The 27,212-nt window shown below is 39.2% G+C and overlaps 1 protein-coding gene across 3 annotated transcripts in view; it reads right to left on the bottom strand.

The window, feature by feature from the left end:
* Positions 1–27,212, bottom strand: part of LOC126416725 (ethylmalonyl-CoA decarboxylase-like) — a 61,470-nt gene that overhangs the window by 12,686 nt on the left and 21,572 nt on the right. Inside the window, exon 2 of one of the 3 annotated variants that reach the window (XM_050084540.1) lies at positions 21,725–21,865. The exons of 1 other annotated variant lie outside the window; for it this stretch is intronic. The gene's annotated coding sequence lies outside the window, so the exon portion shown is untranslated. Of the gene's footprint in view, positions 1–14,720; positions 14,744–21,724; positions 21,866–27,212 lie in introns of those variants that run through there. One more of the 3 variants, XM_050084541.1, reaches the window with a different exon arrangement.

The following is a 27,212-nucleotide window of genomic DNA, read 5'->3' as shown; positions in this document are numbered from 1 at the left end:
GTTTAGAAAGTGGTGAGTTACCCCCAGAAAATTATTCCATAGACATTGTTGAGTGGAAATATGCAAAATATCATTTGTTTTAAAGACTAGTTCTATGATCAAAAGCAGCTGAACTTAATTGTTTGAGAAGCTCAGTAACATGCTTTCAGTTTCTATAGATGTGTACTCAAGAATTTAGAGCATTATACCCTCTTTACTGACTCCTGTACGTGCACTACATCGGTTGCTGGTATGACACTATTTGTTGTACAGAGCTACATTTAAAATCAAAATTTAGGAGAGTCCATATTCAGACAAACAGTTAATAATTCTTTGAAGAACATCATTAACAATCTTTTCCATTGTTTTCTCTCGTGTGGCATTCGTTATAATACTAGTATCTTCTTTGACAAGTACTGATTTTGCTTTTTGAATGTTAAAGTGCAAGATTATTCACATTTATAAGGAATAGGAGTGAACTCAAATTGAACCCTGTCTGACTCCCTTTGCGATTTCTTCGCACTCACTCAAATTGTCTATCCTTTCAGAATTGTTTGAATTATTCAGCACAACTTTTTGCATTCTGTTAAGTATGACGTCAACTAGTTGTATGTAAAGTCATCAATTGTATAAGACTTTTCTAAAAATGTAACATGATCTACTCGATCAAACCACCTTGGAACGATCACAAAATATACAAACTGATGATATTTTATTACTTAAGGCTTGTAATATTTTGTGAGTGAACATATAAACAGCAGTCTCATTCAAGCAACTGTGATGCTAAGTAAATTGTTTCTACTTAAATGTGAGTCTACTCTTGAGTATATTACTTTTTCGAATATTTTGGACAAAGATGTCAGTAAGGAAATTGGAGGATACTTCTTTACGTCTTCTTGTTACCTTTCATACAAAGAGGTTCAACATTGTACATTTTAATCTGTCTGGAAAGATTTCCTCAACAATCACTTAGGACATTACTTATTAAGTTAGAACAATTTTTCAGAATTCATCTCAAATTTCATCAACACCATATGAGCTTTTGTTGTTTAGAATATTTATAATTAATTTCAGTGAAGGATGTTAGTATTACTTCTAGATGCTTAAAGTTTTGTGGAATGACATTTTAATACATTCTCTTGCTACATTAACTGAACCATTTAATCATATTTTTTCAGCTTCATTTGGAACACGATTGTTAAAAGTATTCACAACATGTGAATTATCAGTCACAACATTATTTAGTTTATTTGTTATGGTATCTTGTACATTGCCTAGCTGCCCTGTCTCCTGTTTGACAATATCCCATAAAATTTTTATCTTATTATCTGCATCATTAATTTCTGTTACCACAAACATACTTCTTGACATTCTATTTGGTCTTTGTACAAATTTCCCTCTTCAAGTTATTCTGCCAGAATAGCTTAACAAGTTCATAGGAAATTATCAGTCATATTTATTCATCCTGAATGTTCATCCCATTTCTGAACTTTTCTTTTATTTCCTTCACTGCTTCCTCAATATATGAAAGAAGGAAGACTGCTTCCTTGCTTTATTCTTTTTAATCTGAGCACTTCTCTCATTTTCCATTCTTTTTCTCAAATAAATGTTGTATGCTAATTTACAACTAGGTAATTGGGACTCTATTAAGTGCTTAGCATTCCCAAACTGAGGGAAGCAATGTATTGATGATAATAAAGCAAGTAATTCATAAATTAAGTCTGTATTTATAGAAATTTTTTGAGGTTTATATAACACACACAAACATTATTTTCAAAATCAAATGTCACATCATTTGATGAAAACTATGAAGACTGGAGGAAATACTACTCATCAGGTGTTGAGTCTGATCACGGATTAAAAGAAGTGTTGTGGTGTTGAGTCTGATCACGGATAAAAGAAGTGTTGTGTGACATGTGGTCAAGGGAACTACAATGACATTCAGTGACAGGAATGTTGGCAATGAAAATTATTTGTTTGACAGTCTGCATACATCTGGTAAGTGTAAGTTGTTTAAAATTTGTGTTTAGTTCATTTTAATGGCAAATTTCTTTGTGTATGTGACTCCTTATAAATATCTATCTCTTTCTTGCACTTTAACCACAAATACAGACAAAAAACTTGCCAATAATAAATGCAAAGGTGTTGTTTGTGCATGAAAATATGATTGACACTCTTGTAAATACTGTGTTGTATCTGATGTTCAATGTCAAACCAGTAGTGGTGTTTCTGATGCCCACTAAACATTGGCAGATGTCTTTACACTGACACACTGTAGCAAAGTCTATATTTCTGAATAAGACCTTCACCTGCCTTTGGAATACTTGTGCCATTCTTTATTCAACAATTCCATGAATAAAGCTCTCAGTCTTCTTAAGAAAGTGCTGGCTGAGATTTCAGAATGACTAAATTCTCTGTTGTGCTTGGCTTCCTTTAACCAAAACATCTACCATTTTGAAAATTTTTTGATATGTTGTGCTCCAAAAGCAAAGCTCCACATTCTGGCCCAGGCACCCAAATTGCAAGCTACCGGCCACCATGTCATCCTCTGCTAATAGTGTCATTTGGATGCAGAATGGACGGTTATGGAGTCAGCACATCACTTTCCTGGTCATTGTCAGATTTCTAGATCTTGAAGCCACTACTTCTTACTCAGATAGCTCCTCAATTGGCGTCACAAGGCTGAGTGCAACCCATTCCAGTCCTATCACCAAGGTAAAATCCCTGGCAGCACTCTGAATAGCAGTCTGACATCCTGACCACTGAGCTACAGAAGTAGACTGATGCTCCAAAACTGCAGCATATTTTAGGAAGATTGTGTTGGAAAAAACACTTTACAGGTGCTTAATGAATCTCTTTAATTGTGCCACCAGTTTCAACTGACCTATTGATGATTTTGTCATAAGATGAGCTGTTCATGTATTCCACGTGCAAGATGATAATTGTTTCTTCACCTGTGTAAATGCTTTAGGGTAGTAAGTTCTTATCTGTGATACAACATGATATGATCAATTCCTTCTCCTACAGTATGGCTGTAATCAGGCCAAAAATTTCTCCTTGGCATATGTACAAGAACATCCTGAAAATTAGTGCCTTTGAGTTTTTTATGTGAAAACTCTTAAAGGTTTTTAAATAAAACAAATATTATTAACATTCTACATCTTGAATGAGATTTTCACTCTGCAGCGGTGTGTGCGCTGATATGAAACTTCCTGGCAGATTAAAACTGTGTGCCCGACCGAGACTCGAACTCGGGACCTTTGCAGGAGAGCTTCTGTAAAGTTTGGAAGGTAGGAGACGAGGTACTGGCAGAAGTAAAGCTGTGAGTACCGGGCGTGAGTCGTGCTTCGGTAGCTCAGATGGTAGAGCACTTGCCCGCGAAAGGCAAAGGTCCCGAGTTCGAGTCTCGGTCAGGCACACAGTTTTAATCTGCCAGGAAGTTTCATTCTACATCTTTATTCTTCAAGTTTACATATTTATTTCTCAGCTAGCAATGAACATGTTTCTCATGATGAGGCGACAGTTTTTTGATACTGTCACTGTTGAGTGTTCAACTTTTTTGACAGAGCTACAGCCTCACATCTACTTGCACAACTTCATAAATATCAAAGTGAAGTTCTCGAAGATGTTCTTTAAGTTTTGGAAAGTCACTTGTGGCATCATTTGAAATGTAGGGAGGATGACTGATGACAGTGAACCCAAGCTGTGGCACTGTTGGAGATACTGCAGCTCTCGAGTGTAGTCTCGCATTCTGATGATGAAGCAGAGTGTACTCCATGTGTGGACGAACTCTTCAATTTTTAAACTCGAATACAGCGTGCTGTTTCTCAGGCAGCGTCATAGTTACATTACACACCACGCCCCCTATTGGCAGAGGGCTGCAAATATGTAGACATGAAATAATACAGATGTAGTGTGTTAATGATGTCTGTTTCATTTAAAAAGCTTTAAATGTTTTCATGTAAAAAATTCAGATGTGTCACTTTTCATTATCCCCTCATATGTATAGTCAACTGTGACTTCAGTACTGACTATTCTGTCTCAAGTTTAAATCATGTAAGGTCAAATCTATCTCTAAATTTCTGTCTTTGAGTTTTCAGATATGAACAAAAATACAGATTGAACATACATGTGATTGTCAGTAAACAGGTTAACTTGAAAGATCAACACCTACTCCAGCACTTCTACATTGGTTTCAAATGCCAGAAAATGTTGAAGAACGAGGTGTACATGTCAGGTGTACATGTCACATATTGCATCACTTGAAATGTATTACTTTCAGCTCTAGTTAGCAATGTCAGTGTGCTCACCATCACTTGTTCTCACATCAGATTAAATTGTTTACTGATGTCCAATACATAAAAAAAAAACTTGAAATAGAATTACCATTATTAAAATCATGATGTGCTAACATGCATTTGTAGGGGTGATGTTTTGTACCCTGATTAAGATCTAGTGGATCGAAACCAATAGCAAGATAGATTCAGTTAGCAACTGTCAGCGTGTTATCCAATGTGATTTTTATAATGTACAATTTTTTTTCCTTTAATACCATTACATGACTTCATCGAACAGAGACAGACCTTTTGGTGATTTTGTCATAACGTAAGCAGGTCCTGTATGTCACATGGAAGATGTTGAGTCTTTCTTCGGCTGTGTGAATGCTTTAGGTTAGTAATCCCTTATCTGTGATACAGTATTATTATGTTCAGTTCCTTCTCTTGTTAGGAAGCATACTGAGGATCATATAAGATGACTGTCAACTCTGCTTTTAGAATAGAAGCTATAATGTTTGCTGATGAAGCAAAAATATTGGTGAACAGCCCAGACACTTTCATGCCAGGTGCAGCTGGGAGAATCATAGAATAGGCTTACAGCTGGTTCACAGCAAGTAGTTTCACCCTTAATCTTGCAGGAGCTCATATTATGCAATTCTACACGGTGCCTTACAGGTACCATAAGTGGAGATTAGTGGGTGTTCACTGGGTAATGCTTCACATGTGAACTTACTAGATATCCAGATAGATGATAGGATGGGATGGCACCAGCTTGTGGATGTTTTTCTTTTTTTCAATGTGAATGAATCTGTCAGGCATATTTAAAGGTATTGTTTTATTCTCTGTCAATTTGGGCATTATGACTGCAAGGCATTATTTTTAGGCCCCTCTGTAATAAACTGGATAATTATTGGAACAACCATAATACACCTAGATAGAGGGCTTGATCAAATTGATGTCCTTAATAGTTAATTCCATCCTTTCTGTTGATGATATTGATGGTACCAGCACCTCAAGTAGAAGGAAGTCTAGCTACCAGACTTCCTACCAGCTGGCACTATTAATACCATAAGCATGAAGGAAGGAATTCATTACCATGGACATTTATTTCATCATGATCTCCATCAAAGTGAATTAAGGCGATTATCTGGTTATCGATATGATTATCCAGTTTATAATAGAGAAGTCTGAAGATGGTGCAACCTGAAATTGATAACAAATAGAGCAAGGCCTTTAAATAAAACTTAAGGATTCAGTCAACTTCAGAAGAATGTAAAGTAACAGCTGGCATCACCTAGTCTACACGAAGCATGTAGAGGAGTTGATCTGGGAGTTCAGTTCTGCCTGCTTTGCGTGTGGAGATCTCTCTTATTGTGTTGACTTGCAGACTGTGTTGCTGGCGTGCTTTGCACACTTTCATACTGTGCTGTGGTATGGTCTACTGAGGCAGTGCAGCTGGGGTGAAAGGAGTGTCTATTCTACAGGGGAGCGTTATGCAAATATTGTGTGCGGTTGGCAACTGAGAATCTCACAGAATTCTTTTGGGAAACCTAGGGATTCTTACACTTACATGCTGATACATGTGTTTCCTGTTCCTAGTTGTATTAGTGGTTAATAATGGGAGTGAATTTGTTAAAATAAACTGGACCATTATTGCTATAAAATAATTAATCTGTAGATGTTCTGTATGGAAAAAAATTCATGATTTTTACGTATCTTTTATTGCAACTGAAAGCTTATAGAAATGGTTTTTTCACCATTATATTATGTATCTAGAGCTTATGTGTGAAATATAATATTGTAAGACATCATAAATGTATACTGTTAAACTAATTCAATAAAATGTGTTTCCTGAAATTTTTGTTTTTTGTAGATGTTGACTTCAGTGATTACAGTTCTCACTTTTGCCCAAAAATGCAAGTTTCACTTAACTGTAATATGTGTATTAGAGAATCTTAACTTCATCAGTTTAATAGACATACAGTAGTAATATGCATGAAGTTGCATAAATGCTTTGTCTAAAGTATTGGATAAAATCAGTAGCTGAGCAGTAAAAAAAAAAAAAAAATTGCTTTTTTTCAAAATAACTTTAGTTTTCCTGATAAACATATATAAAGTAATTCAGAAGTAATTGCCGTAATTATCAGTGTGAGCAGACAACCACTATTAATAATAACTTAGAAGAAGAAGCAAGAAGTGATTGCTTCTGCCAGATGACTCACTTGTTCAACATCCTGGATTGTTCTCCTTCATGATGGGGATTTACAGATAATGATGTGAGACTTTATTTTATTTTATTTATTTACTTAGAATCCTTGTATCTCATCATTATGAAATGTTACCTTATTTGTCATAATGATCTTTTGTATGTAATAGGACATGAAAGATTTACAGTTATATGTTGGCTTCTTATGTACAACATGAAATCATACACATAAGAGCAGTCATAATATACTAAATTAGAATAACAAATGAATACAATTCATTTTTCAAATGAGCATTTTGGGTCACTATGACAAAGGAAATAATCTGCTCTGTTTTGAATGCTGATGATTTATGTATTCCTTGGCACTATAAAAACTCTTGCTAATTAGCATTTCTTGAGTTCTTTATTGTTTATGCAGAATTTTGATAGTCTTGTAATTTCCTTTAGTAGTTCATTATACAGGATTTTGAGATGATAAAGAGTACTTTTTTGATACATGGCTTTTGTGTGAGCAATAAATTGTGGTCAGTAACATCAATTGCCTTAGATAGATCCAAAAACAGACCACAATTTTTGTCTATGGAATTTATGATCTGTTTTAAAAAAATATAGCTTACTGGTCAGTTGACCTATTTTACATATGTGGTGTCTGTTCATTCGGACATGTCCAAGAGAACAGACACCATTTTGGTCCTGCAGTGACAATGAATCAAGACATTAACTATCAATGGGCATTGATTTATATCAATGGGGCAAGTTGAAAATTGATGCTGGACCAGGATTTGAACTCAGGTCTCCTGCTTATTAGACAGATGAGCTGACCACTACATAATCTGGATACAGTGGTTGCAAGTAATGAGGATAATGAAGAGGAGCTGTACATCAGTAACGTGTGGCATAAGTTGAGAATTTAATTTTGAAGGAAGTTGTACTAAGGTAGTGCATGCAGTTGCGGTGACCACTGTGTCTGGATAGCGTAGTAGTCAGCAAATCTGCTTAGTAACCAGGGAACCGAGGTTCGAATTCCAGTCTGGCACAGATTTTCAACCTGTTCCATTGATATAGATCAATGCCCACTGGCAGCTAATGTCTTTAACTCCTTTAGTGTCTTGACCTATTTTTCCTAAAACCATTTTGTCCATTAAATAATACTTGATTTTCATCAAGAAAATGAGACATGTCTTTCATGAATTACTCTTTCAGTTACTTTCAAAAATCCAGATAACAGTGATGTAGGTCAGTAATTGATAAAATCAGACTGGTCACCCTTCTTGTAAATTGGCTTAACAATCAAACATTTTAGTTTTCCTGAGAAGACCCCAGTACTAAATGATACATTTATGATGTCAGCAAGTTGGGTATCTATGTATCTTGCACTGTGCTTTATTATTTTCTGTGGAATCCCATAACTTCCATATGACATTTTATTTTTTAAAGTATTTATAGAATTTTGTACCTATTATGCAGTAACAGGACACTGAAACATGTTTTTATTGTTCATGGGGATTTGCACTCTGGAGCTGAAATTACTTATCTTCGAGTTAGCTTTGCTGCTATGTTAGTGTAATTTTTATTAAATATGTTGGCTATTTTCAGTGGGTCCTCAACAATATTCCTTTCACTTTTAATTATAAAATTGTTGTTTTTTTGTTTACCTATATCCCTATTTATTATCTCCCAGGTTGATTTTATTTAGTTGCTGCCTTTCATGATATACGAGTCATTATTAAGTTTCTTAGTTGCTATTATAACCTTCTTATATAATTTACTGTAAATTTTTGCATACGGTTTTAATGCAGTAGTAGTTCTGGCAGATTTGTTTAATGTTCTCAGGGTGTCTGCTGATTTTTTATTCCCTTGATTACCCATGCCTTTGCTTTAATTTTAAGTCTGAATCACTTGATAAGAAATGAGACACCATAACAATGCTTCTAACTTGCAAGAAATGACTCAAACTTTTTATCTACATCACAGGTTGATTCCATGTCCCAAGTTATATTTTTAGTATGTGATCAATGAGCCTTATGCTGGCTTTATTAATAAATCTCCTTTCTTTGTATTTACCACAGACTGCTGAATCTTTATTAGATATACTATTTAAGGTCAATGTAACTTGCCCTATGATCCAAAAACCCAGTATCTATTACTTCAGTGATATGCTCACACTTGTTCTTATTGACAAATACTTGATCAATTATTGTTTCAGACCCATTTGTACATCTAGTGTTTTTGAATGCTGTTGCTGTCATATGATAAGGACAGATTTATCAATTGTTGTTGTTTATTACAGTTATTATTAAAATTAACATTAAAATCTTCTAGAATAATTGTATTTTCTAGTTGATTTTTGAGTTAATTTAGCAGAATTCAACATTCTGTAGGCAAAAAGTAAAATTGCCTGATGGTGATCTATACACACTTGCAGTAACCATTTTGAGTTTGTTTAATTCACATACACATTACTCAGAGTTTTTCTCCATGCGTTTTACTTATTATATTTAATTTCCTTTGCATTTAGCTCTGTTCTAACATATATGCAAGTGCCACCTTCTTTATTGTTAATTCTATAAAACTTATTTATCATTTCAATCTCACATAACAGCAATACATACATGCATTTCTTTTAGCCAATGTAACAATATTATCTTTTAGCCAATGTCCATTTATACATTTTAAATAGTCATCCAGACTTACTTCCATTTCACCTTGCTTGCTGCCTAAACACTGTATATTTTGATAGAAAATAGTTTCGTTTTCTGACATTTGTGCACCATTTACCTAACTATTTTTGTGACACTGCCTGCTAATAAAAAATCCAAGAGCTGTGTTGGTGGAGCTTTGTGAATAAATGAATAGTGACATTCAGTGACAGCATAGAATTTTCTTCTTTGCATTTTGCAATAGAATCCCAAAAGCAGCTCCACATCTTTCTTCATTACATATCCCTAATACTCTTTCACTCGGAGAGGTATCTTGCTGGAAGGCTGCAAATGTCTCTGTCTGTAAAAATGAGGTCTAATGAGAGTTTCAGTTGAAATACTAGGTGATGGTAACTAGCACCAAAGCTGTTGTAAACCTATAGTGTGTGTGTGTGTGTGTGTGTGTGTGTGTGTGTGTGTGTAATCAAACAGCATGTGATACAAGTGCCTCCACGGGCAGCCTACAGCAGAGGTTGCTTTGCAACCTGGACAGATCATGCGAGCATTGTGCCATGTGCACAACAGCCCACTATAACCCCAGGCACACCAAGCCCTCAGTCTCACTTATGTTTACTTGCTTATTGTATGCTCACCTACAAGACTGTATGTTGATGGGTTCTATAGGTATGAGACTTTGTACTGTTTTATGCTTCATTCAGTGTTATTGTGGATCTCTTCATGTGGAAGCAGAATAAAAAATGATAGGTTTTACTTCTGACATTGTGTCTGTACAATGTTACAACATACTTGGTGACAAGTGCCGCTTTGTTTCAATATAGTGGCCAACATGTCAGTGGAAGAATTCTTCAGTCTCTTGTTGAACAACAGGGAGCTGTCACCAACCAGCAGTAGGCTCTCTCCATGGCACTAAACAATTTGGCATCCTTGTTGACACTGCCAGGTTGCACTGCCGTTTATGTAAGACCCATTTCATCCAAATGATGATTCTGCCGAAGTTGGGAATGCATATGAAAAAATGTCTTCAGCAACATTTTCAAACTTTGAGTCGGCAACTCCAATTTGTGTAAGGCTTTATTTGTGTTATGGATTTCTCCATTTCTCCTCATGTTTATCACCATTTGTGTCAGCTAGCTCATCTTCAGGAATTTGTCAGTCTCTCTTTCAATGAAATGTGTTAGTTGCTCTTTAATTATCATTGCAAATATACTCACATTATTGCTGCTAGCATTGAGTTCTACCATTGTCAATAGCAGCTGCAACAGTTGTACAGAGCTTGGGCAGCAGAACTTCATGGGCATAGCCATCATTGCCACTTTGTTATTGAGGCTTACTGGGGCTCATACGCTAATTTAATGGTTTTGTGATGCTATAATACACCTGGCCCCTCACAGGGAAGTTTGTGTTGTTTTGTTCAACATGAGCACCCATATGTTTGCAACTCTCAACCTCCTTCACCAGACATGAATGTGGATGTGAACAGTGTTTCCCAAGCGATGGTGGCCCCAAACAAACTCTACAATGAAGTGCATGTGATGGACAAGTTGCTAAAAATGCAAGTGGACATGGGTGCAGCAGTGACTATGTTAAATTCACAGACCTAAGTGGATCTTGGATCACTGGCATTGCCCTTTTATGTCATTGGTTGGTGAGTTACAAATAACAAAAACTCATATTGGAACAGTTTTCTACTTCCATAGTAAACACAGAAGTTGTTCAGCCTTTGACCTTTCTCGTAGTGGATGATGCCAAAACTAAAAACTTATTTGGGTTAGATGCCTGTAAAGTTTTTGGGTTCTCTATTTCTGATGAAGTGCACCTGGTATCTGATCAAAACCAACAGCTAGATTATTCCTCCCTGTTTTCAGTAGGTTTCGGGTATGCTACCAGTTTCAAGGCTCACATCACAATGAAACCAACGATGCACACCCTTTTTTTTCGTGCCAACCCAGTCCCAGTAGGTTTACAGGAGCAAGTCAAATTGGGACTAGAATGACTTACATCTTTGGATGTTGTCATGACTGTCTTCTTTAGTGAACTGTCTACACCATTGTCAATAGTCAAAAACCTAATGGCAACCTTTGGCTTTGTGGTGATTTCAAAGTGTCTGTAAATTCAGAGTCTATTATTGATACCTATCCCTTACCCCGTCCAGATGAACTCTTAGCACAGCTTTCCAGAAGCTAATATTTTTCCACAATAGACTTGTCAGTAGTGTAATTACAACTGCCTCTGGATGATGATTCCAAACATGTCCTTGTAGTGAATATCCCCTTTGGATTATATGAGTACCAGCACTTGCCATTCAGCATGGCTAGCATCCCTGTCATTTTCTCCATGGCCTCCCTGCTGGGTGTGTTAACTACCTGTACGATATTGGGGTCTCGGATTCCTCAACAGATGAACATCTATGAAATCTTCGTGACTTGTTCATGGTGCTACGGGCTGTCTGCTTGAAATTTAACTTGGACACATCACAGTGTTTTAGCCGTCTATCATCTATCCTGGTTTTGAAGTCTTGCATGCTGGTGTCAAGCCTTTTTACCAGAACGTTGATGCCATTACAGCTTTGCCACATCCTACTGATGTCAAAGAGCTGCAAACCTTTCTCGGAAAGATTGCGTACTACCGTAAATTTATTCCTGGTGCAGTTACACTGGCCATGCTCTCTTACATAAACATGTTCCTTTCCACTCGCTGCACCTCTCTTGGTTACCTTCCAGCCAGGCAACATTTTGTTTTGGCTACAGATGCCTCCCAGTACGGCCTTGGGGCTGTTCTTGCATACAAATATGTAGGCAGTTCTGATCAGGCAGTTCTGAACACCCCATTGCATAAGCTACCAAAACTGAATAAGGCACAACAGCACTACTCGCAGATAAAAAAAAAAAAAGGCCCTTGCTATTGCATAAGCACTTCAAAAATTTCATGTTTTCCTATTCAGTTCTAAGTTTCATTTGATTACTGAGCATAAAGCTCTGGTTTATCTTTTCTATCCTTTGGCATCTTTACCAGCAAAGCAGCCCATCATCCGCAACACTGGGCTTGGTTTTTGTCACACTAAAACTAAGAGATTCAATTCTGACCTACAGCAGAACACACTAACACTGATGCTCTTTCTCGATTGCCAATTGGCATTAATCCAGCATTTGGTCAGGAAGAACTGTTTGTCAGGAAGAACTGTTTAGTTTCCATTTAGATGTCTAAGACCAAAATTCTATGGATGGTTATCCCATTACCAGTTCTTGTATTTCAGTGGCTGCTGCGGCTGATCCAGCCTTATGTGAGGTTGTTCAGTTTCTCCACCACAGCTGGCTGGATAAACAACTGAGCCACTTGTTGGATCCTTTGCATAATTGTTATGCTTTCCACCACCAACTCTCAGTTCGAGATGGTGTGTTATTGTTGGCTACTGAAGAGTTGACACCCACAGTTGTGATCCCATCCTCATTGCAGTGGTATGTCATGTGCCTTCTCTATCTGGACCATTTGGGTGTCCCTCTACAAAATTGCTGGTCCATCGGCACATGTTTTGGCCGGGTACTGGCTATGATATCACAAGCGAAGTGACAGACTGCTCGCAGTGTTCCACCCATTAAGTGGCATCACAGGCCTCTCTTTCCCCATGGTCACCTCACCTAGCACCCCTCAGAGTGTATTCATGTTGACTTTGTGGGTCCGTTCCTTAGCTCCTTTTGGCTTGTAGTAGTTGGTGCTCTTTCAAAATTTCCTTATGTGGTTCTTTGCCCATCCATGTCCATGACGGCTACAGTCATGGTCCTCTCAAAGATTTTTTTCCCTACAAGGATTACTGTATATGCTTGTGATGGACAACAGCGCACAACTTTCTGTCTCAAGATTTTGAAGGTTTTTGTACAAAAAGTGGCATCTGGCACGTTATGGCCCCTCCAATGGAGAGGCGGAGCAGCTTGTCCATACATTCAGACCGTATATGAAAACATATATCACTCAATCTTCTCCCGAGGATGCCCTTGATAGGTTCTTTAGACCCTATATGTTCACTCCAGTTGGTGACTGTAGCACGACAGAGCTGCTTCACTTCTGCCAGCCCCCTAAGCACTCAGTGATTCCATTGGGGCTCTGCCATCTGGGCCCGTGGATTTGGCTGCCACCGTACGTGGATATTACCGGTAGTCCAGCACTGCTAAGGCTGCCACCTCTGCATTATGTGCATCTCTGATGGCTTGGTGTAATGACACTACAACCAGCTCCATGCATGCAAGACCAACCATGCTCCAGAGAGCCTTCCACCCCCACTGCCTCTACCAACATTGTGCCAGACCCCATGGTGTGGTCCATACCTCCTCTAGCTCCAGTGCTGTCTTCACTCTGGGAGCCACAGCTGCCAGACGAAGTAGTCAGCACCAGGCTGCCTTCATCTCCATAGCTGCTGTTGCTGTCACCTCCCCCAGCTGCCTCCAGCAACAAGTGCCTGCCCGGATGTGGACGTGGGTACAGCACCATCATCACCATTGCTTCCTTACAGCCTCTTGGAGGGGAGGGGGCGCCATGCCTGTCCACACCGATGTCATTTCAGACCTTTTTCTCCTGTGGCAGCAGAACACCTGCTCCAGCATTTGTCACCTACTGGTGAAGACATGGACGTGGACATTTCCATAGTGGAGCTCACACAGTCACACAGTGTGCAATACAAGTGCCTTCACGGCAGGCATAGACAGGTTGCCTCACAACCTGGACAGACGGCACAGCAAGCACTATGCCATGTGTACAACAGTCCAATATAAGCCTGGCATGCTTGGCTCTCAGCTTATTGTATGCTCGCCTACAAGATTTCATTTGATGTGTTCTATAGTTATGAGACTTTTTACCACTCTATACTTCATTCAGTATTATATATCTAAAAACAAAGATGATGAGACTTACCAAACAAAAGCGCTGACAGGTCGATAGACACACAAACAAACACAAACATACACACAAAATTCAAGCTTTCGCAACAAACGGTTGCTTCATCAGGAAAGAGGGAAGGAGAGGGAAAGACGAAAGGATGTGGGTTTTAAGGGAGAGGGTAAGGAGTCATTCCAATCCCGGGAGCGGAAAGACTTACCTTATGGGGAAAAAGGGACAGGTATATACTCACACACACACACACACACACACACACATATCCATCCGCACATACACAGACACAAGCTTGAATTTTGTGTGTATGTTTGTGTTTGTTTGTGTGTCTATCGACCTGCCAGCGCTTTTGTTTGGTAAGTCTCATCATCTTTGTTTTTAGATATATTTTTCCCATGTGGAATGTTTCCCTCTATTATATTCATTCAGTATTATTGTGGATCTCTTCATGTGGAAGCAGAATAAGACTGAGTTGCCATTACTTCTGCTATTGCATCTGTACAATATTACAACAAAAGGAGTTACAGCTGCCAACATCTATATTTTCACTGTACTTTGATGAAAAATCCTATATCAGTCTGAGGTAGAAGACAGGCAATGGTTCTTTTTATCTTACCGATGACCAATTTTGGATATCACAGCCCATTCTCAAATCACCCACATAGAAAAATGGTGTATTCCATGACAGCATGCAAACCATGTTAATATCATACATACTTGTGTCGAAGTCAAGTTTTTCAGTGACCATTGGCAGGACAAAACATTTTGTCAGTAAAAAGAACTGAATTTTGCAACTCTGGCTGTTTTCTACATGAAACCAGTTAACACAAACTGCATTCCCATTGTCAACCCAACGTGCTTGAAATCCAAGAAATCCTATATCATTATGTCCCAAGAACGCAAATGTGTCACATTATTACAATAATAACCATATACAAGTGGTCATAAGGCTTACAATCTAAATCACATGGAAATAGATCATGAAAAGTGAAATGAAAGTGCTCAGATAATAACTCAGATCAACTGTAGTAATAATATTCACACAGACAAATTATAAGGCTTAGACTCTAATTCATGTGCAAAGTGTTCCGTTAGTAAATGATATACCAGTGCTACACAGTAAGTTCAAATAGTAATGCTTAAAATTAAACACAGTTTCATGAAGTATTACACACTGTCAAAAAACTCCTGTAAGAAAGAGCTATCCAAAAGACAAGGTTTTAGCTGTTTTCTGAATTTAGTCAGATTTCCAAGGATTGATTTGACATGAACTGAAAGTTGATTATATAGTTTTATGCTTGAATAGTGTACTCCTTTCTGTACCACACTGAGACTTTTTTTGGTATCTTTGTGAATATCACATTTACTTCTTGGATCATGACTATTTCTTCAGGATTTCCTGGCAATCTGCTGACATCTTGAGATGTTAGGCCTTCTGCCACATATCAGTGTTGTCCACACACAATATTTCAACAATGTGACAGTGTCTTCATCAAGTTCTACTTGAGACTGCTGCCCAAGTGGAATGGGTCCCATCTTTATACTGCCTGCCTTTTCCCTTCATGGCCACTTCTAAGCACTCCATCTGTGGCCTGCTCCCACTATCAGCATTCTGAGCTGTACCATCTTCAATCCAGTACACCTGGCCATGAGCTGGTGTTCAATTTTTGGTTGGGTGCACCTCTGTGGTCAGTTCTATAAGTGATCATGGAGCGGGAAGACAGAAGGTATAAATATTGGACCCATTACACTTGATTATCAGTCTCAGGTAGCACCTGATTGAAGACAACGGGTCACATTGTCAAAATATTGTGCGTGGATGACACTGATATCTGACAGAACACCCAACACCTCAAGATGTCATGATATGCACTGCTTATTTTGTAAATTGTAGTAATGGCATGGGCAGATGAGGATCACCAGCTGTTTGAATAAATTTCTGCATGGGCATCTACAGTTAACTGTACTCATAATTCTGATGACCCTTTACTGTGCCATGAAGACTTGTGACTGGTTTCCACAGAATATGATGCCATATGCCATAAGTGAATGGAAATATCCAAGATAAGCAGTTTTTATTGTTTCCAAGTCACAAGCAGATGCAATTAAGTGAATGATAAACACTGCCGAATTCAGACTTTTACGTAGGTATATGATGTGAAGTGACCAATTTAGTGCCGGCCGCGGTGGTCTCGCGGTTCTAGGCGCTCAGTCCAAAACCGCGCGACTGCAATGGGCGCAGGTTTGAATCCTGCCTCGGGCATGGATGTGTGTGATGTCCTTAGGTTAGTTAGGTTTAATTAGTTCTAAGTTCTAGGGGACTGATGACCACAGATGTTAAGTCCCATAGTGCTCAGAGCCATTTGAACCATATGAACCAACCAATTTAGTTTATTAATATGTAATCCCAGGAATTTGGAAGATGCAACTCTCAATATTTCTTTGTCACCACATTTAATTCCTACATCATCCTGTTTTTATGTGCTGTGTAAAACTGAATGAACTGAGTTTTGTCAAAACTGAAGGACATGTTATTCGAAGAGAACCAGTCTAGAGTTTCTTGTATATAGTTGTCTCAGAGCTCTCTGGACAGCAATTGAGTATTTTGTCAATCGTAATGGTTGTGCCATCCGCAAACAGGGTGAACTGTGCTTTTTTGCGCATACACAACAGCATGTTATTGATAGAAATTAAGAATAGTAATGGACCAAGCACTAAACCATGCAGTACTCCATGTTTCACTGTGCCACAGTCAGAGCAGGTAGGTGTCACTGTAGAATCATTCAACACAACCTTCTGCTTTCTGTCATGTAGATAGTGCTCAAGTCACATCCCTGCTTTACCATGTAAATGATAGAGCTCAGCCTTCCTAAGTAGAGTTTTGTGATCTACTCAGTCAAATGCTTTAGATTCCGTCTGGTAACATTTTAGTGTTTATAGATTTGACCAGATGGCTAACAAATGAGAAAGTCGCCTGTTCAGTCAAAATGCCATTTTGCAAACCAAACTGATTTAAATTTAGGATACTGTGTGTATCAACTCCATAATCCTCTTCTACATAAGCATCTTCAGTATTTAGTAACGAAATTTGTCATAAGTTGGAAACCTGAGCTTTATCACCTTTTTTGGAGAATGGTTTGACAACTGCGTATTCGAGTCTTTTAGAGACAACACCTTGATTTAAAAATTAATTAAATACTGTACAGGTGCTGACAGATTGAGTACGGGAGTCCTTTATTTTCAATAAAAGAAAAGGGAAATTTTTTTAAAAATGCGTGAGCTATGGGTGGCAATGGATCTTCACAAAGCCGTGCACGGGCCCTGGGTTGGCGACACATCAGATTTTTCCAGTATGTGCCGCTATCCCACGGTTTTTTCACGTGCTCGACGAGCAAACAACCTTTCTGCTGACGGGGTGATGCTTAGATGCTTAGGGAAGTGTCGCTTGCCTAGGCAGAGCTCCTACAGCAGCCAATCAGAAAGGTCCAGGAGATCACGTGTGAGCACCCACCGCGCCGAGCTGCACGGACGAGGCGGGTGGATCGCTCTCTTTTACTGACAGGCCCCCGACGAGATCAGACGCATTGGCCGGTTGCCTCCGTGCACTTTTTGAGCACTGGCTCAATCTGTTTGCACCTTAGGGATGCTAAACTCACATAATGTACCCCAGCTAGGTCAATCAGTAAATGTTTTCTCAATAAACAGGAGGCAGTTTGCCGACCGGAGTTGAAAAATTAACACTTGTTCTTTTTTAGACCCCACTTCCACCTCAGCCACATCCTGAATGTAATGAAATTCTAAACTCAGATTGGAATGTATACCGCAGAGACAGGCTGGACAGTGAAGGGGGAGGTGTGTTTATAGCGATAAGAAGTGCAATAGTATCGAAGGAAATTGATGGAGATCCGAAATGTGAAATAATTTGGGTGAAGGTCACGGTTAAAGCAGGCTCAGACATGGTAATTGGATGTCTCTATAGGCCCCCTGGTTCAGCAGCTGTTGAGGCTGAGGACCTGAAGGATAATTTGGAAAATATTTCGAGTAGATTTCCCCACCATGTTATAGTTCTGGATGGAGATTTTAATTTGCCGGATATAGGCTGGGAGACTCAAATGTTTATAACCGGTGGCAGGGACAAAGAATCCAGTGAAAATTTTTAAAGTGCTTTATCTGAGAACTACCTTGAGCAGTTAAACAGAGAACCGACTCGTGGCGATAGCATATTAGACCTTCTGGTGACAAACAGACCCAAACTATTTGAAACAGTTAATGCAGAACAGGGAATCAGCAATCATAAAGCGGTTATTGCATTGATGATTTCAGCCGTAAATAGAAATATTAAATAAGGTAGGAAGATTTTTCTGCAAAAGTGACAAAAAGCAGATTTCAGAGTACCTGATGGCTCAACACAAAAGTTTTGTTTTAAGTACAGATAGTGTTGAGGATCAGTGGACAAAGTTCAAAACCATTGTGCAATATGCGTTAGGTGAGTATGTGCCAAGCAAGATTGTAAGAGATGGGAAAGAGCCACTGTGGTACAACAACCGAGTTAGAAAACTGCTGCGGAAGCAAAGGGAACTTCACCACAACCCGGATGCTACTGTGTCAGATGCTGCTGGGGCAGCAGTTCTCACCACCACTGTAGTGTTGCTGCGCAGCCTGCAGTCAATGCCCGGCTGCCGCTTCGTCTGCCTACGCCGCCACCGCCAACGTCGCCACCTCCAGCATAATGAAGTAGTGTAAGTCGCGAGCAATTGCAGTAGCCTGACCTCGCTATCTTTGTAGCAATTCCTTGAGTTGTTTGTGAAGTCATTTTGTAAACATGCTTGACACCCATTCAAATAAGCAAGCAGGAGCTGCTGCCGAAATTCCTGGTGCAGACCCTGTCACTATGTTAGAAGAACAGATAAGACAGTTAACTGTGCAAAAGATGGAATTGCGAGAGCAGTGCAATGCGCTTGCGGCAGAAAGCAACAAAAAAGTTACAACTGAACAAGCAACTGCAAGTGCTAGTCATGCCTCTGCAGTTAGCCCAGTTCCGCCTATGTCCACTCTTGTTCGCAGTTTTCTTGCCATAAATTTCATCCCGACTTTCGCGGGTAAAACTAACGAAAATGTAACGACATTTTTGCAGTGTGTCAAAGATGTAGGTAGGACTTGTGGCTGGCCTGATAGTTTCCTTTTGTGTGTGCTGAAGCTGAAACTAGCAGGAGACGCTCGAACATATGTTGAGTCAGTCGACGCTCTGCGAGATGCTATCACTTTTGAAGCCTTGGCTAAAGGGTTAGCAGGGCACTATTCCGATACGAGAGGTGTCAGTTATTATTGGGATTTGTTGTCTACCTTATGACAGAAAACCAATGAAGATTTAGAAGTATTTGCTGATTGAATCCGCATGGTATCGTGTCACACTTATGTGCTTAGCAAATGCCAGGCCCGTAATGAAGTTTTAATAGAGGAAGCAAAAGCAAGGGCTATAGATGTGTTCATTTGAGGGATTAACCCGCAAACCACGACAGAAGTGAAAATGGCTTCCCCTACTACATTGCACGAAGCTGTGTGAATTGCAATGCTATGTGAGGAAGCAGGGAGATTTGTTTCTAACCCATCGCGAAGTAACGAGTCGCGGCGCATGTTTCTTAATGATGCAAAATGTCAGCACTGCAGGAAGTTTAATCATACTGCCATGCACTGTGTTGTGGCAGATGCCACAAGATCGGGCATACTAATGTCACATGCCCCCAAAACAAAGTAACCAGACAAAGGCAGCGAAATGTTCCACAGACAAACAGGCAACGGGGTAGTTACCAACAGGGAAATGGTCGGGGGGCAGGCTCAGTCACCTACCCTCGCCCCCGATAAAAGTAATGTAACCGGTGTATAAAAAACAGCAGAAAGATGAGGTGGCAAATGTTTTGCTAGAGGGTAAACTCAGGGGTAGAACAATTAGAGTGTTAGTAGATACGGGAGCACAAATTAGCGTGCTGTTTGTCCCCAATCATGATAAGTAGAGGTTGAAACCGCCCCACTCTCACATTGCTGGACTGGGTGAAGGACTGATCATTCCTGCCGGGTCATCTTTCGTTAGTTTTCAGTAAAGTAAAAAAAAACATATGGTTTTAATATGGAGGTTGTACGGAAACATAGGAGGGACTTTGATATCATTCTAGGCAATGATTTCCTCAATGAGTACCAAGGGGTAATCGATTATAGGACGCACACCGCCCGATTTGGTCAGGAAACTCACTTTTTCGGCGGCATTTGGACCGAAAGCGCGAGAGGAAACTGTGAGGGATGGCCGCTCTCACAGGATCCGACAGAACCGCGTACATGGCCCATTAAATTGTTATGCCCAGTTACCATTGAGAGTGGGACAGGCAAGGTTCTATGGATTTATATCAAAGCTCCATTGCCTACTAGTTCAATCATTTTTGTGGATCCGTTCCGTCAAAACGATGTGTTGGACAGGTTGCAAGTTCATGTGAAGAGAGGTTTATGTGCTGTAGAGAGAAAAGGGAAGAAGTTTTGTGTACCTGTATGTGTCGATAATTTTGGTTTGAGAAGGATAGAGATTCCACGTGGAACAGTTTTAGCAAGTGGTCAGGAAATAGTAGATGATGATTTTTCAGAAATAAATGAAGGTAAGAATCAAAATAGGAAGCAATTCCCTATTAGAAGTGTGCATACCCTGATACCCTCTTTGCAAAAGCAATTTAATGAAAAGTTAGAGCATTTGAGTAAAGCAGAGCAGAGGCTAATATGGCCCGTATTGGAAGAATTTGCGTGGTTGTTTGAGGAAAGGCAATATTTGCCTGCTACTGACCTCATACAGCACGAGATTCCCACCGGGGATGCTAGACCTGTATCTCAAAAGGCATATAGAATTCCTTATCATTTACAACCAATAGTGGAAGACACAGTTCAACAGCAGCTAGCAGCAGGGATTATTCAATCCTCTGCCAGCCCCTGGTCGTCCCCAATCGTTCTGGTTCGTAAGAAATCAATCAATGGCGAGAAGAGTTATAGGCTTTGTGTTGATATGAGAGCGGTGAATAAAGTAACAACACCTGATACTTATCCTTTGCCTCGTATTGATGAAACCCTAGATCAATTAGGAAACTGCAAGTATTTCACCACTTTAGATATGCGGTATCATTATATTCCTATAGCTCCCAAGGACAGACCTAAAACAGCCTTTATTGTGCCTTCGGGTTTGTATGAGTTTTTACGCATGCCATTTGGTCTCAGGAATGCTCCTGCAACCTTTCAAAGATTTGCTGATTTATTTTTACGTGGTTTAAAGCTCACCACATGTTTAGTTTATTTAGACGATATTATTGTATTTTTTAGAATTATTGAAGAACATGCAGAAAGGTTGAGGTGTGTTTTGTCACGTTTGCAGAGTGCCCATTTAAGTCTGAAGATAGAAAAATGTTTATTTGCACAGTCACAAGTCCACTACTTGGGACATGTCATTAGTGCTGAAGGTGTCAAACCAGATCCTCGGTTGACTGAGGCTGTGAGAGATTTTCCCACCCCAACCAATGTAAAAGAGTTACAGTTACTGCTTGGCCTATGTAATTACTATCACCGGTTTGTGAAAGATTATGCCACCATAGCTAAGCCATTAACCAAGTTGTTGAAAAAAGGTGCAGTTTTCGAGTGGTCATAAGAATGTGAAGTAGCTGTAAAGAAGATTAAAGAAGTACTAACAAGCTCACCTCTGTTAGTCTGTCCAGATTTTTAAAAACCTTTTATTCTTGCAACCGATGCCTCAGATTTTGCTCTTAATGCAATCCTTAGCCAAGAATATAACGGAGAGGAAAGACCTGTTGGGTATGCCTCCCGCCAGATGAATCAGGCTGAAATAAATTATAGTACTACTGAAAATTGCTTGCACTTATGTTCGGGGTAAACTATTTTAAATGTTATTTGTACGGTAGAAAGTTCACTGTAATAACAGATCATGCGGCATTAACTTGGATGTTGAATCTGAAAGATCCTAGCAGTCGTTTAACTAGATGGGCTTTAAAACTTGCTGAATATGACTACGAGGTTAAGCATAAACCTGGTAGACTGCATTCTAATGCTGACTCCCTGAGTCGTAAAGGGTAGTTCAAACAAATGATGTTTTGATTGAGTAACTGAAAGAGGTACAAAGCCGAGATGTTGAATGTCATAGGTATGTTACCAGTGTAGATTTCATTACTGAAGATGGTATTTTATACTGAAAGACTCCGGGTGGTAATAGAGTTGTAATTCCTAAGGAATTGCAGTCCAGAATAATAGCTCAATGTCATGATAGTTTGCAAGCATGCCATAATGGGTGAAGAGCAACAGATGCCAGGATAGCTGCATGGTATTGGTGGAAAACCAGAAAGAAAGATGTTCAAAAGTATATTCAAAATTGTTTACCTTGCGCTCAAAGAGCACCCCCTCCTAGGACCAAAATACCTTTACAAAGCCTTCCAAAGGCGAGGAGAACATTTCGGAGTATTGCCCTGGTTATCGTCGGTCCTTTGCCACAAAGCAATCAAAACAATAAATATATCCTGTCCATTATGGACCACTTTTCTCGATACATTGTTTTGGTACTTCTCGCTGATATGACAGCAGAGACAGTTGCTAGAGAATTTGTCAATCACTTAGTTTTGCCTTTCGGCAGCCCTGATGCTGTTCTAACAGACCAAGGGACGAACTTTAAGTCAGCTTTATTCGTTCAAGTGTGCAAGTTTCTAGGAATCAAAAAGTGAAGAACCACCCCCTTTCATCCAAAGGCAAATGGCCGCCTGGAACGTGTCGACAGGACAATTAAGAAAATGTTAAATTATTATGTAAACAGAACGCATTCAGATTGGGACTGTTATATCAATATAGTCGTTCAGCCTATAATAGCCATGTCCATGAGTCAACAGGCTATAGTCCTTATGAGATAGTTTTTGGCAAACCTATGAACTCACCTTTTGAATTGGACAAATTGCCCCCAGGTGTGGACATAACTGAAGTCAAGAGGTTAGCTCTCCGTTTCAAGTCAATTTGGAAACAAGTTCAAACCAATAATTCCAAAGCCACCAAAAAACAATTACAGCAGAGTAATAAGAATGCAGTAATGCCCCTTTACAAGCCTGGAGATTTAATCTTGTTGCATAACCCAACAGTAAGACAAGGAAGAACAAAGAAGTTTGCACTTCAGTATGGGGGACGATACCCCATCATTCGGTTAACCTCTCCAGTAAATGCTGAAATCCAGTTGCCAGATCGGTTAGTGATAGTACATTTTGATCGTCTGAAACCCTTTTATGGAAAAGCACCTTCCATTCCGACAGTTTTGCCTAATCCATCGCCTAGTAGCGTATCAACTATGCCAGGACCTACAGTGACTAAAGTAAAGAAAAAGAAGGTAAAACCTTTACCTGTCAGACCTAGATATTCCTTAAGGAACAAGCATCCTTATGCATTGAGGTCAAGAGACTAAGTTTGTATCTTGTTTTGTAGTGTATCAAGCGTAGCTGTTAACTCATATTCATTTGAAGTTTCATGTAATACTTGTTCAGTTGCATATGCAGCCTTAAGTGTAGCCTACTAATATGTAAGTGCAAAGTGTAGAGTAAGTAGCGAGCAAGCAAAGTGCTGGAAGTATGGGTTGGAACGGCAGTATAATTATATTCGATGAGGAGATATCTGCTCAAATAGTATGATAAGTTGTCGCAAGAGCTCCTAAGCACTTCCTGAATGGAAAAAGTAATTGACAAATAATACAAGACTATCATGATCCTACGCTAACACGAGTTTAAAACTCAATCCTGGGGTATTAGATCAGTTATAGCCACTGTTTGTATCTTCCACGTAATTAAATTCTCCAGAGCTTAAGATAACGGAACGAATACAGCTGTCCACATTTTCTGCAGTTCCTGTGTATCACACTAGATATCAGACCCAATGCTTGTAATCGCTGGGTCACCTTCATACTAGCTTCATCTGCCTCATTGTAAATATCACACCACATCTCTCTCTCTCTCTCTGTTTCCCACCCTGAGAGCACAAATCCGTGCTTGAACTATGGAGTTTACCCCAGAGTTTAATCTATGTATCAACAAGGTAACAGGACGAGAATAGTGAGGTTTTGGAATTATTTATTATTGAAAGAAATAATTACACAGTACATACAAATCTAACATTCAGCCTGGAAGGACACAGCAATTTTAATGATATTTCTTTTCACACGTTGCACTGTCCATCTACACAGCATACCTATGCAAAGTACGTATGACTATCAGTAACAAAATACACCTACTAGTGTCACTGTAATGAAAGAGAGCTGGTAGCTGCACCGAAGTTTTAGCGCGTCATATGCCTATACTGAAATGCTGGAGAGTATGACAAAGAACATTGAATGGTAAGTATTCTGTGAAGAGGAGTGATCTGTGTTATGGTACCTGGTTAAGGGAACTACACTTGTAGTATTTATGCCATTCATCCTCCATATGACAGTACTGGTAACTTCCCTTTTGAATATCGCTGCAATAGCTATTAACCACAAATCATTTTGTCTAATGCTCAAATAAAGTACACCTTTTCATAATGATGTCTGCTGATGTACACAACACAAATTGCTATCTTTTAAGAGGAACTTTTATTGATTGCCTAGCAGAAGCTAGTTAAAACTTTTCCCAGGTTACAAACCAAGTGAATATTCAATGTAAATTCTTCAATACTATGTGATGAAAAAGTAACTTATTTAGTCAAAGTTCACATAGAAAGATCGTTGTCTATGCGCTGACGTATACTGGCACTACTACGTAATTGGTAGAGGACACAGTCATTTCTAATGTAATACATCTCAGTTCGTATAGCCCCCAATAATATTTTTCCGCCATCTTGGAAAACAGGGATTAAAAGTTTTTGTGTTCCACCCATGGAGGTAAAAATAAGAGGAGTTGTCATGACGTCACAAACTTGAAGCCGACCCAAGAGAAGGTCCGCCATGTTAGCTACCCCAAAACATTCGCTTCTGGTGGTTTGATTCCGTGTAGTCGTGAAGTGTTTTGATAAAAAATGCCGGGCTTGCGTCGCTCACAGGTGTACTAATCGTTCTGATTGTAGTCTAAAGTTTAAACAAATCACATTTCATTCGTAAGTGGACTTATTTAAGCGCTATTTTCTTATATATACTTGAAATTCTGATGCACTGTGAAGTTTTACAGTATGGTTTTATTTCTGTGATTTAACTTTAGATTTCTATCAATCCAAGGCGAAGAGCTGTCTGGAAGTGAGCATTACACTTGGTTTTCACTGTGTGGTTATTCTGAAGTAACTGAAAAGTCCTGGCAAGAAATATCCTGGAAATGGGGACTAATGTTTTAAAATGCAATAATTTAATATAAAACTAATGTAACTACATGTAGTTAATTAAATCTTCAGTAAAATGTGTGGAACACCTGTTACTGTGGTTAAATTATAAGTACTTAAATGGTTACATATTTGTTAAAGCAAAGTTCCCTATCGAAGTCCAGGCTTAGATCATTACATTAATCACTGTGTTGTCGTATTACCCTGTAAATTTCTGTTCTTTGCCACGCTGAATGTCATTTGGTAGGTACAATTTAAGAAGAAAGCAGATGTGGAAATTGCAATGGGCCTGACAATCTTAAATTCAGTTCTGTTCCTTCGTAATTTAACGTATTTTTCACTTTGTTGACATGACAGCTGGCTTGTTTATATCATACCCTGCATACATCTATGGGACACCAAAGGAAATAAGGTAAGTTTCTTGCAAACGTGAACATTTAAAATTTGCATTTGACTTGAAAATGCAACGAATACAAATCGGTGCCTCTAAACTCTCAATCATTTTTTTGGAGTTCTGGCTTTATCAATTATCGACACAAACACAATGAAAGTGAATAGAAATGGATTACAAAAGCACGCTTTTCATAGCACATACGTCTCTTCTCGGTTATTCTAAGTGTATAAACAAAAAGGAATTACAGTACTGAGGCAAGAAGCGTAATATTTTTACGTATTACTGTATCGAATACGCATTTAAGACCAGAAAAACGTTTGAAGTTGCGTTCCTTATGCTGTGTTGTTCACTAAAACCGAGTAACATTTACTATATAAAACAAATATCACGTGCACACGACATAAGTAACGAACAAGAAGCAATTGTAAACACTCGTCTGCTAATGTTTTGGGGGATCCAAGATGGCGGCAAGCCCCGCCCACTGGCTTCAAAACAACGTACAGCCCAAGTCTGTAGCGCCATCTCCCCTTATTCTACCTCCATGGTTCCACCATTAAAGAGACTATTGGTATTCGCGGTTGCAAGTTAAAGGAAGTAGTGCCGCTCATGGGCGTCTTCAGGCGTACTTCTTTGCCATACACATTCAGGAATTGGCGGATATACATAACTTAGTATAGCCGGCCACTATGATGTGCATTTCTGTATCCAACCTGGCTATGTATGGAAGGGAGCTGGGCTTGGAATCGTCCAATAGAGAGCACTACTTTAAGAAGAATAGAATCAGAATTGTAGTTAGAGTTGAAGTATTGAGTATCGCAACTTCCCTAGTTCGGCATAGTCAAACACTAGTGTACTAAAGTCATTCACCCACATAGTGACAAATAACAGGCCACGCCATCACAGACAAAAACAAAACATAACTAAGCATACGAAAAAGTGCACAGCTGCCTGATAGAGCGTCCTTGCTGGAGGCGCCAGAGCAGCGCATTCCGTCAGATACGCAGCCACACGCACACCCACACACCAGTACACACTACATCGAATGAATCACTGCGCCACATTTTGTCATTCGTTACGTCATCTAATAAACCACACACATCCTAGTTTATGAATTACACTACTACACGAAGTATCTTATACCTAACCAAACGCAAATTACATAAAACACACTAGAAAACGAAATTATTCCTACCTTATCTACAGCCTTGCAACTAATTCACACTCTTATGCTGTCTGAAATGCAACCTATGGCGACAGCTGGTCTGCATAATTACTCATGCAAGTCTATACTCCGAGTCAAGCTCAATAGGGTATGCATATTTTACCATAACAGAGTAAAGAAAGAACCATTTATTAGAGAGTGTGACAGGGGTTATAGGTGGTACCAAACAAGTGAGAGAATCTTATCTTTTCACTGCCACGATTTTATTACAATGTAACACCTCAATGAATTACATTTGACTCGC

Source organism: Schistocerca serialis, chromosome 8 (genome assembly GCF_023864345.2).
Source record: "Schistocerca serialis cubense isolate TAMUIC-IGC-003099 chromosome 8, iqSchSeri2.2, whole genome shotgun sequence".
Lineage (NCBI taxonomy): Eukaryota > Metazoa > Arthropoda > Insecta > Orthoptera > Acrididae > Schistocerca > Schistocerca serialis.
This window is presented reverse-complemented; position numbering and strand designations above follow the sequence as displayed.